Raw genomic sequence first — 12000 nt, forward strand, 5'->3', positions numbered from 1 at the left:
CAACACAGTAGAAGCAAGTCATGTCATAAGCAATAACAAGAACTAATGTAAATGTTTTGGTTTAAACATTCTCTACAAATTTGTTTCTTAGAAGATACCCTCTATGTACCCAACATAAGAAATGCTCAACATTTCAAAAACAATATTAATAACTGCATCACCTGTTTTATTTTTAAAGTGTAAGTGAGTTGGAAAATATGATTTAAAAGCATGGTCTGACAGGCATCACTGAAATGGACGCAACAAAAATTAAAATAATAATATGGTAATAGCCAGATTAGACTGAAAGCAACTCACCAAATTGAGGCTCAGAAATTACACCAACAAATTGTTATGACTTTAAAAACATCACATCTCTGCCTAGGTTACACATTTGTTGACACAGAGTCTACAAACACTCTATCATCATGATCCAGAGTCCCACTGATTACATTAGATTAGTTAAAACCTGCATTCCCATCTGATATTATCATTCCTCTGTGGGCTAACTATCACATAATGCATAAGGTTGTGTTGATGCATGGAAATTTGACCAATTGGTATGGGATGTCTGTGTTTTTAAATTATTCTTCAGAGCCAGTCCTTGTTATCAGTAGTGACATCTTAACCAATGGTGCAGCCGACTCACATGTGGGGATTCTGGACACTCTGCGGGGGTCTGGCAGCAGAAGGGGACACCACTATCAGCCTGTCCTCCTCAGGTTCAGCAGGCCCGTTACAATAGGTCAGTTGCTGTCTCACTACACTCACATCTGAGGTCACCCCTGCAAAACAAGGTTAACATTTCTCAACACCCTTCACTTATCAAAACCCACAGCAGCATACGCACTGACACACGCACCAACCTTAACACAATGAGGGCAAATGCAAGAACTGACTGAGAAGGAAAATAGGCTGTAACGAACAGTTCTTTCCGGACCCTATGCGGACGACACAGTCCTACGGAGTGGGGAAACACTGGGGAAACGTCATGCAGGAAAACGGGGCTGAAGACAGGGGGGCGTGTCCAAGGTGCGCTGGTGCACGGGGGAGGTGTGGCCGAGGCGAACAATCCCAGAGAGTAATCCTTAGAGTATCCAAAAACACAGGAGTAAGTCCAAAACCAGGAGATCCATCAAAAGAAGGGAATTAAAACCACGAAGGCCGGGTCGGAACCGGCGGACAGGGAACAGGAACGGGACCCGAGATTAAAACCTTAACGGGACCAGGCGCTTCCAGGTCCCGGACTCGCACGATATGGAAATCAGATGCAGAGTCCGGATGAGCGTCAGCGCCTGGCTTTTAAGGTGGGCTGGGAATAGGGAGCAGGTGCATAGAATAAAGTCACAAGTGAAAGGGCTGGAGCACCCTTAAGGAGGGGGGACTATAATCGTGACATAGGCAAGGTCTTTATCTTCTTTATCTTTTTAACTCTAAATGAGTCCCAGCAGACAGAAAGTTTCAATCTCTACTGTGCTTTACTGTTCAAACCTAGAGGTACTAATGGAGACAGTGGAGAAAAGTGAAAAAAATGATAAACACTGCTTTGTCATCTTTACAGATGTAGTGTGCTCTCTGAAGGCACCAGTTCTGTAGGGTTTGGGCATTTACGGGGATTTACTGATGAAGCGCTAGTTCACTTTATTTAATTTAGAAGAAGGTGGAGGAGCTGCCACTGCGATGAATGTTTCAGTGAGGAGGAGTGGGAGATTTTTTTCTTTTTGTATTGCTTCTTGACTAAAAAAAATTGCAAATCTGTTATTTCGGCGTAGCACTATCAACGCTCCACCATCATATTTATTCCCGTACTGCCCATTCCCCCGCTTCGGAAATGTTAGGTTTGAGCAACTTCTCATCAACACACGACACTGTGCTCACTCATGTCTCCCACCACAACAGAATGACGCGTGAGGACTCCTCAGCTTTTGAGGTGAGAACGGTTGCAAGCTGACCCTTGTGACCCACAAAGTTCCGCATTTGAACATAAAAGTGTCTCCTGTTGGAAGAGGTACTGATGTTTGCAGCCCTAGCAACACTCCATGTTAAAATATGTCCCGTTAAATTCAGTTCAACCATGATCTAAGACTCCACGGTGGAAGTAAGACTGAAAGAAAAAGGCGCTAGCTTTCTTGGGGTAATTTTTAATGCTTCTGAATTTTAAATTTTTATTGATGTGTGTAAAATGTTACTTTGTTCAGTACATCTTAACTTATCCATAACAATCACCTATCCTACTCTTAGTCAGAGGTTTTGTACATAGGTTTTGTTTAGTGTGCTTCCAAGGTTATATCCTGCAGCAAAATGGATGACAACACATGAAAGGAAATGCAGGTTTATTCAACACCTTCTTAAAAGACAAAGCCCATTTTGTATTTTGTTTGAGCCTGGTGCTTTCAAGAGTGAAACAGTTTCTTGTACTTCTTGGTTCAAACAAGTTTGGCTGAAGGCTTCATGCCACTCCTGTCATTCGGCTGAGAAGGGTGTTCTGATCATGGGCAGTCGTGGCTTTGTAGCTGGACAGTTCCAGTGTGACGGTGGCAGTGCTAGATGGCAAAGAGCGAAGGATGGTGGAGTAACCCTGTGAGAAAGATGAACAAAAGAAAAATCATTTTTGTAAAGAAATGCTCACTCCCATCACACTCCATTGTTTCCTGATGAATATTTTGTTAAACATGTTTTTAAACAACAAAGCCCATATTGTAATGAAACCTGAAGGACAGACAAGCTTAAATGTTCTATAAAAAATATTTATTCTGTCACTAAAAACCCTGTCTTTTGCCCCATCTATTTTTCGATAGATTTGAATAGATTAAGACTAAATACAGCAATAAACATTTAATAAAGCATTTGATATTTGAGTAGTATTTTTAAATCAAATTGAAAGAAACCAAACTGATTTTGTTGTTAGCATATTGGTTTAACAAAGCCAATTGTAAAAAACAGCACAACACTTCTTCTAACCTCTATGTATTGTGCCCTGGGCTGCTCAGAATATTTAACAATTGCATCTTTAACTTCTGTCTTGCAATAAGCAATGACTTTTCTTTCTACATATATTTCTCTTATGTTTTCTTATATCGGTTTATTCATTTTGGGGACTACTTTCTAGAAATCAGCCTTCCATCAAGGGCGCTTGCTTCCAGTGCACTTAGTCAACAGCTCACATCCAGCTTTTTATGAACTTTCTGATTTTATTCTCTGTGGAAGTCTAACAGACACAAAAGTGGGAGAGTTGGTAAAGGTGGAAGTTGGCACCAGGATAGACAATGGCTGGGTGATCATGTACATGAAGCATACAGAATACAATACGTCCATCAATCAGTCAAGCAACATCACTGGAAGCCTCAAGCTCCAGCCCATCTACATTTAATTAAGGGTGTACCAGAACAGGCCTGCCACAGTACTTTCATTTTTCATCTTTCACACAATTCAGTTATTGCTTTAATTCATTCACTGATTATGAATAACAGACATTTAAAAAAATAAAGTAGTTTTTAATTAGTGAGCGATACCTTTAAATACATTGGAAGCTAAACATATTCCAGATTAGTACTATGAATGTAAAAGGATAACCTAAAAAATGCATTGGTAGAAATGTATTACAATATTTAATACTCTATAACTTTCTAAAGCACATACTAAATGTAATATTCATTTTAATAAAATAAACACTCTGACTATTAATGATGTATATTGTCCCCTATTAAGTGTTTGTGAATGTAGATTGTGATTTTATACATTTTAGACCTACATTTTCAATTAAAAGGAAATGAAATGTTTCTGTTTTAAAATTAGAGCTGTACTGTAAAATACAGGACCGCAGAACACAGACAGTACCTTTTGCTCAAAGTCGGTGATTCAGGGAAGACAGCAACCGCTGTCCAAAGTGTCTGAAATGACAAATCTTTGCATGAGACTCATTGCACCACGGAGTTGCAAAGCTGGCTCCTTGAAGCATATCACCATCTTACCCGTCTAGGAAAAGAGCAAGCTTGTACCTGGTTTCCTGGGAGGCATCTTGTGCCAGCCGAGTGGCAGCAGGCAGGATGCGGTTGGTGATATCCCTGGGGAGGTTATGTGCACCCATCCTCTCCACCAGGTCTGCCAGGTGATGAGCCATACACACCCTCACTCTGGAGTTCAGGTGACTGTGCACACAGAACATTGTATTGTATATTACTGAGCTGTTACTTTGATTGAAACCATATCAACCTGTCACCTAACCATTGGCAATGTGGACCTCATTTTCCAATGCTTAACCAGATTTCTTTTAAAATGATAAAAAATTATATTTAACCGTCTAATGTTGTTTTTATATTTTTTTAAGTACTGTATGTTAGCATTGTATGGCAGCATGGTGGCGCAGTGGTTAGCATTGCTGCCACGCAGTGTCCAATGGGTTCAATTTCGGACCTGGGGTGCTATCTGCTTGTGTGTTCTCATGTGTTTCTGGTGTGAGTGTGCACGTGTCTGTGTCTGTGTGTCTGTCCTGTGACGGACTGGTGACAAGTCCAAGGTTTGGGCTGATTTACACCCGCTGTTTGCAGAAATAGGCTCCAGCTACCCTATGACCCTAAATTGGAGAAAGTGGTTAGAAAACGAATGGATATTAACATTGTAGTAAACATTCTTTATTACATGCTTTGATTTCAAGCTCCATGAAACGTAAATGACCCTTCACAGCTCCTGAAGTCAGACCCTAAGATTCTGGGTATTATTCTATTCTGTATATTTCTGCCCTCACCTCAGACCTCCATTCAGCAGCGCGTTGACTGCACGAGCAGGGGTACAGCTCTGCACCATGCAGTCCAGTGTGCTGTCTACACTTTGTCGGATGAATGTGTTCGATTCTCCGGCTTTCTCTAGCAGCACCTTCACTGTGTTCCCCAGTTCCGGGTCCATCCTTCTCTTCAGGAAGGTGAACACGTCTCCCAGACACACCACTGCCATCCTAGACACAGCTGATCGCAAGTTCTTCACCTGGGGAAAGGCAAACCACCGTCAGCACTGCAGAGCCTCGTCTGTGCCCCTCTCTTGAACCATTCTATATGAATGGTTCAGAATGGATACAAAAACAGTGAAAACCAATCATACAAATGAACAATTAATATTTTGGAGAGATCACACCTCCTGCACGAGCGCCAGGGAGACATCGTGCAGTCTGCTGATCAGGATGGCAGGGTGATGCTGGGACAGACGCCTTATAAAGCTCAGTCCATCAACCTTCCTCTCCCTGAATTCAGTGAACGGAAAGAAATACATCAACCAGGACAAGGAAAGAGGTCTAACTGTATAGAGATATGGGCAACAAGGTCTGTATTTTCACTAGTCAGAATTGTATTCATAGAAAACGGAATAGGTGGATGCTGATTGTACTGCTTTATGCCTACCAGTCGTCAGAGGCCAGAAACTGAAGGCTCTGGGTGAGGGCCAGCTCGGGCCTAGAGAAGGATTGCAGCCCAGGCTGCTCTGGACCATCTCTAGTCTTCCCTTTAAGGGCAGGGGACAGCTCATCTAAAGGTCACAACAGAGTGGGGAAACGTTCTGTGATCAGTTTGGTCACCACTGATTTGACAAAAGCAGATCGTGAAAGGCTTCTGCCTCGGGGCATCAGTAAAAAAGCTCTAGAAGAAGGAAAAAAACCTGACCTTGAAAGAAAGTGGTGGAAGAAAGTGAGAAAGAAAATCAGTGCAGATGTGTGGGAGATGCTGATCTGACCTGCGATATGGGGGGTACTCTTCAGAGGGGGAAAAGAGATGTTATCCCTCTCCTCTGCAGATCCATCCCCCCCTATCATGCGCAGGCGTTTTTTAAGACTCCCCACGCTCCTCCACCGGTCCTGGACGTGCCCCATCTTGTGTGTCTGTAATAACAGAAAAGCACAAGTTAACCCTGGGGAATCCTGGCCCGGCTCAGTTTTGAGACCAGCTGGACTAGTCCTGGTAAACTTTTTTACTTTGAGTCCTCTGAAATATTTACTGTTGGACCCCATGACATAAATTGTTTCACAGCACTGAATTGTGATTCATAGTATTCATATACATTTACTTGTACTTGCTCCACCTAAAAAAACAGTACTGATGTATTGTCAGTATCAGTGTCAGTGCCAGTATTAGCAAATTAGAAAAAGAAATTGCAATTGTGTAGCCAGCAATAAAATCACCCTGGGAACAGGATAGTGAAAGGAAAGGAAAGGATAGTGTTTAGAGTAATCAACTGCTCAGATCTCAGCTAAAACTAAATTGCACAAGAATATATCATCTGTAGCATAAACAACTTGGATTGTAAAAAAAAAATCATACAAATTGACAGAACAGATATGATTTAATTTACTTACGTTTTCTAAAAAGAGAAGAACAAAACATTTTTGTAACTACTTGTCACCCTCAGGACTTGGTTGCTGTTGTGTGTATTTTTGGGGGAGTACAGTATAAAAAAAAATTCTACTATAAAAAAAAATATTATACATACGCATACAGTATATTCAGAGTCTAATCCCAATCATTAAAGACACAAACACAATTTAAAGACATTTCCATAAATTCTATATATATTTTTCTACTGCGTCTTATAAATATTATTATTGGATGCCAGTAGAGTTGTGTTCATAACATTTATTTCACTAGGGACAACAACATCCAAGAACTGAATGTTTTGTGAATGCTAGCAATACCTACCTAGAAAAATTTGGTTTAACCCATCTGGTTAATAGGCAACCTCCTGGCCATAAGACAAGCAGTCTCGAACCCCAGTCATTTGAGTGAACCGAGGGGTAGCTGCAAGGTGGAGATGGGGCGTAGGAGGAATGTTTGAGATAAATGCGAAGGGAGGTGTTGGAGTTCAGTATACTGTATGTAGCTAGTTTTATAATGCTGGTGATTAGGAACAGCTGTGTGAGATTGACTTGTCATTGTTATCCCTCCCGAACGTCTGTTAATATCTTCCATAGTTTGCTAAAACTAAGGTTGCTGCTGGAAGAGGTGTTAGTGGGGCCAGCAGGGGGCACTCACCCTGTGGTCCAAGTGGGTCCTAATGCCCCAGTATAGTGATGGGGACACTATACTGTAAACAGGCGTCGTCCCTCGGATGAGACGTAAAACCGAGGTCCTGACTCTCTGTGGTCATTAAAAATCCCAGGGCGTTTCTCGAAAAGAGTAGGGGTGTAACCCCGGCGTCCTGGCCAAATTTCCCATTGGCCCTTACCAATCATGGCCTCCTAATAATCCCCATCTATGAATTGCCTTCATTACTCTCTGCTCTTCTCCCCACTGATAGCTGATGTGTGGTGAGCGTTCTGGGGCACTATGGCTGCCGTCGCATCATCCAGGTGGATGCTGCACATTGGTGGTGGTGGAGGGGAGACCCCATTACCTGTAAAGAGCTTTGAGTGGAGTGTCCAGAAAAGCGCTATATAAGTGTAAGCAATTATTATTATTATTATTATTATTATTATTATTATTATTATTATATCTGGCAAGCCTTTTTGCATTTTATTTTGAGTTTCCTCTATATTTTGATGCCGTAACATAACTTACAGCCATATGACGGCAACTCTATAATGCTGCTGCTATAATTAAGTACAGTACATAGATGAAAGTGCCATGCAAGGGATTTGATAGGTGTTTTCTAAAAGCAAGCTAAAGGCTTTCACAAGTTATCCACCAGAGTCTACAAAAATGTAAAAATGTTTTAATTTCTGAGATAAATAACTGCGTCTGATCATTGTAAGCAATCTGGCCGGTCCCAAAATGATCAAATCCCTCAAATACCAAATATACTATAGATGGAAAAAGAAACATATTAGTCCTGTATCATTATTATTTCCTATATAGTGAACCCCTGAAGACATTTTTGCTGTTTGTTATTATTGGGTCAATTCATTTCCAGGCTGTATTTTTTATATCTAAATACTCTAATATTCTATTCCAGAATACTGTCTGTATAGGGCTTCAAATACTGTTGTTGTGAATATTAGGTCAGTACGTAGACAGGACTTGATCATAATATACTGTAGTTACACTTGTGTGCTATGGCATTACAGTATACAGAGTACATATGCTGATGGAGACATTATTACTAATCTTGATTGTTTTTGATGTCTAAATTGTTTTTGATGTCTTGATGTGAAGTGTTTATAAATAAATATACTGTAGAAGGTATTATAAAAAACTAGGACATTGGTGAAACACAAAAATGAAAGACCTACAGAGCATTTTTTGAAACTCAAAAGTTTTGTTTGTAAAAAACTCAAAACAAAAGCAAAGAGAAATAAAGGCCTCTTACTAACCTCCTGGACCTGGGGGTAACTGTTCTGTTGGACTGCCTGCCCATAGACTCGCGCCAGGGGCTCGACACTTGTGTTGCCAGTGCTGATGCCTTGCCCAGGGCACGACATCAGGCTCTGATGAGAAGCAACACGAGTGGAGCTCCCCAACACTCCTATAGAGGCAAAGTGACCAAAGCAATGTTTTAGTGAGTTGGAAAATATGATTTAATTACATGGTCTGATAGGCATCACTGAAATGGACACAACAATATTAAAGTAATAATGTGATAATAGCCAGATTAGACTTAAAGCAACACACCAAATTGAGGCTCAGAAATTATACCAACAAATTGTTATGACTTAAAAAACATCACATCTCTCCCAAAGTTACACATTTGTTGACACAGAGTCTATCACAGTCTATCATCATGATCCAGAGTCACATTGACTACATTAGATTAGTTAAAGCTTGCATTCCCATCTGATATTATCATTCCTCTGTGGGCTAACTATCACATAATGCATCACATAACGCATAATTTAACAAAGAATCAAAGCTTAATAGTTAATTTTCCTCTGTTTTTCCTCAGAAAATAATAATAGGAGAAGAAATCACGTACAGTAGGTTGTGTTCATGCATGGGAATTGGAATGGGATGTCTGTGTTTTGAAATTATCCTTCAGAGCCAGTCCTTGTTATCATTAGTGACATCTTAACCAATGGTGCAGCCGACTCACGTCTGGGGATTCTGGACACTCTGCGGGGCACTCGGGCCGGGGGTTTGGCAGCAGGAGGGGACACCACTATCAGCCTGTCCTCCTCAGGCTCACCAGGCCCTGCAAAACAAAGTCCGCATTTCTCAACACCCTTCACCTGTCAAAACCCACAACAGCAGACACACTGACACTCATGCCGAAGTACAAATGCCAAAATCAACTGAGAAAAATGTGGGCAGGTGTTATTCTTTATTTCTTTATCTCTAAATAAGACCCAGTAGGCAGCAATAATGAACAGCTACTGTGTAGGAAATGCAGTAATCTAGTCTAGAAAAGAAAAAACTGAAACAGACTGCCCCATTCAAAACCCAAGCTGTAATGTTTAATTACTGTTCAGTTTTGCCCAGTCTCACGGCTGGTTTCTCAGCACACAATCAAACACATTCAAACAAATGACAGGCCAGCAGCTCCAGCTGTCAGCACCTTGGTTGGGGCTGTCCTCCACTCTGGAAGCAGCCATCAGCTTTCTGGAGGGGATTCCAGCCAAGCGAGGCCTTGCTGCTAAAGGAGGGGAGTTATCGGACCTGCAGGGAAGACACAGAGACATAGAGGAGAAAAGTGAAAAAAATAATAACGATCAGCACTGCTCTGACAGTTATCTTTACAGAGCTGGAACAGAGCTGTCAATTTTGTGATCCCCAACCCCACAGGCAAGAATGTTGTGATCTCCACCGCGCCCTCCACAAAGTTTTATCTGTACAAAAAACATTGTAAATATAGGACACTCTCTGTCAGTGAGACATTAAAAGATCACCATGTTCACAGCCCTGCTATGGAGCATGTAAAAGCCACTAAAGAAAAAGATGCCAGCATGATCCACAAGCAGACAACTTCATCATTCTGAATATGTTAACTAACTCAAACCTGAAGAAGGCTCCACAGCCGAAACTTTGTGTTTTCTTTCTTCTCTTTTCAGCATGGAATAAATCTATTAGTTGTTCCTTTGAAGCCTACGCATGCTGACGCAGCTGAACTATGTTAACTGTTGCTTTTAGTATATTTTGGGTTTTTTTGTCTCAGCTTTTTTTGTAGGCGTTGTTATTTGTAAAGGTGGCGTGTGTCTGTGGGCCATGAGCTGTTGTGGACTGACCCGGCTTTGATGCCATCGAGGAAGTTGTGTGGGGGTGAGCTGAGCAAGTCTTGCTCCTCTGCCACAGTGTACTGCAGGAACCTGAGGGAGTTCGGCCTCTGAAGAACACAAAAGACACAAGCCTTTAACATTCCTTCTCAGTTCCTAACCCAGCTGGGCTCTCACTGCCAGTGCATTCGCACAGCTTATTGTACTTTTTGTGCAAAGCAAAATAGAAAAGACTTGGGAATGAAACCTTGAAACCTCCTGAAGAACATAACCAAATAAAACTACACAAGCAAGCTCTTATCCCTTCCTTTTTCTGCACATTTAAATGACGATATGTGGGTTAGAAAGGCCCTGGTGTGTTCTGACCTCCTCGTAGTCCACTGCCTCCTCTTCTCCATAAACCTGCAGGTTATTTTCCGTTGGGCGCTCCAAGGGGCGCCCTGTCTGGCCGGCCTTTCCGGAGTCCCTGGGCAAGCCCTGGGCCCTGTCGGGCAAGGGCTTGGTGCCTCTAGAGATCGGGGGCACGGGTTTAATCCCACTGAATACACAGCGGCAGGTTGTGGAGCACATCTGAGAGGCTCTGAGGAGCTCTGGGAAGGTCCTTCCCTGGGCTTCACCTGAAGAACACAGACAGGGCTTACACATACTGTCTGAACATAACGTTCTGAGAGGAAACTATATTTCCACTTCACCTTTAAGAAGAATAAAGGGTGAGGACTGCTTGTCTACTGTGAAGGCTGTAGTGGTTAGTCAGGATGGCAGTCTTCCTAACAAGTTGCCATTGTTGCTAAAACACTACATCAAGTCCCCTGCTCTTTCACCACATGGAAGTCAAGTTGTGCAAATCAACCTGACTGTAACCACTACCAGTCTTCCACCTCTCTCTCTGTCAGAAGGGTTGGTGGGGCTCAGGAACTGCATGTCCGAGTCCTCTCCACCACTGTTCTGTGACATCCTCAGGAGCCCTTTCTTCCCTGAAACCTGGGGCTGGCAAGGCTCTGGGATAACTGGGTGGGGGAAGCAGAGTTGCTGGGGTTAACAAAAACAAAACCCACCTGTATTCTGGCCAGAATCTACTGCAAATGAGTTTGCTTACTCTGAAGGAGCTCCTTGGGATTTTCTCGGTGAATCTGGAGATATCATCACCTTGTGAGCTTTTGTCACCTGATGATCTACTGCCTTACAGAACCAAAACTTCACACCCAATACTCAAAACTCTGTCACGCCATCTGTTGGTGTGTTGGTACAGCTGGAACTGTAATGTGTACAGTAATGTGAACTGGCATGGCCACACCTCAGAGTTCAATAAATCCTGGGTTGTGCTGTTATCTCTAGCGCGGCTTGATTTGTGCCCATTGTCTACAGATCAGTTCACAAGTCCTTGAGAGTTCTAAAGGTCTTTGAAACAGATTAGTTGTTATTAGTTATAATAACATTTCTTTTCAATGCTGCTGGAGAATCCTGGATCATGGATAAAAAGGTAAGTTTATTTTTGTTTTGTACAGTTACGAAGGTCGGATGTCAGAAAGAAATAGTATCAAGTCTGTAATAAATCCCTCTTTACAGGCCATGAGAGAGTTTTTGTTACCAGTGAGCTTTTGTACAGTATGTAACTCTGGTACCAGTCCCTGTTATCATTAGTGACATCTTAACCAATGGTGCTGCCGACTCACATGTGGGGATTCTGGACACTCTGCGGGGCACTCGGCCCGGGTGTCTGGCAGCAGGAGGGGACACCACTATCTGCCTGTCCTCCTCAGGCTCAGCAGGCCCGTTAGAATAGATCAGTTGCTGTCCCACTTCACTCACATCTGAGGTCACCCCTGCAAAACAAGGTCAAAATTTCTCAACACCCTTCAGAAATGTCACCCTTTTCACCAATCTCACAACACCACAGCCCA

General features: G+C 42.3%; 1 long non-coding RNA gene across 2 annotated transcripts; it reads right to left on the reverse strand.

The window, feature by feature from the left end:
• Positions 1-2295: 2295 nt before the first annotated feature.
• Positions 2296-3833, reverse strand: LOC148673314 (uncharacterized). 2 transcript variants are annotated; one of them, XR_015935993.1, is made up of 2 exons: positions 3817-3833; positions 2296-2557 (listed from the first exon to the last, which is right to left on the reverse strand). It is a non-coding gene; the product is annotated as an uncharacterized LOC148673314 (long non-coding RNA). The 2 variants fall into 2 exon arrangements; XR_015935994.1 differs by lacking the exon at positions 3817-3833 and adding an exon at positions 2941-3145.
• Between the last annotated feature and the right edge of the window lie 8167 nt (positions 3834-12000).

The sequence above is a fragment of the Lepisosteus platostomus genome, chromosome 4 (genome assembly GCF_059453375.1).
Source record: "Lepisosteus platostomus isolate fLepPlt1 chromosome 4, fLepPlt1.hap1, whole genome shotgun sequence".
In the NCBI taxonomy this organism is placed as follows: domain Eukaryota; kingdom Metazoa; phylum Chordata; class Actinopteri; order Semionotiformes; family Lepisosteidae; genus Lepisosteus; species Lepisosteus platostomus.